This window comes from Galeopterus variegatus, unplaced genomic scaffold, assembly GCF_000696425.1.
Source record: "Galeopterus variegatus unplaced genomic scaffold, G_variegatus-3.0.2 Scaffold16344, whole genome shotgun sequence".
Lineage (NCBI taxonomy): Eukaryota > Metazoa > Chordata > Mammalia > Dermoptera > Cynocephalidae > Galeopterus > Galeopterus variegatus.
The window spans coordinates 1-317 of record NW_007742455.1 but is presented as its reverse complement, the minus strand read 5'-3'; positions in this window follow the sequence as shown (position 1 = coordinate 317).

Sequence of the window (317 nt, the reverse complement as noted above, 5' to 3'; positions counted from 1 at the left end):
ACTTGGGCCTAAGGTGTGATGGCCAGATCCATACTGGCAGCATGTCCATTACCACAAATTGTGATTATACCCCGAGTCCCCTACCCAATTATCCCCTCAATTATCCCTGACCTCTCTCCCCATCCCCCTTTCCCCACTCCACTTTGTATCCCTAGGCATGTTCTCTCCCTCTGCAAGTCCAATGCAGCACTGTGGTCTGTCTTTCCTTCCTTCCTTCTTTCTTAGCTCACACATATGAGTGAGTACATGTGGTATATATCTCTCTGTGCTTTGCTTATTTCACTCAACATAAGTTTCTCCAGGCTCATCCATGTTGT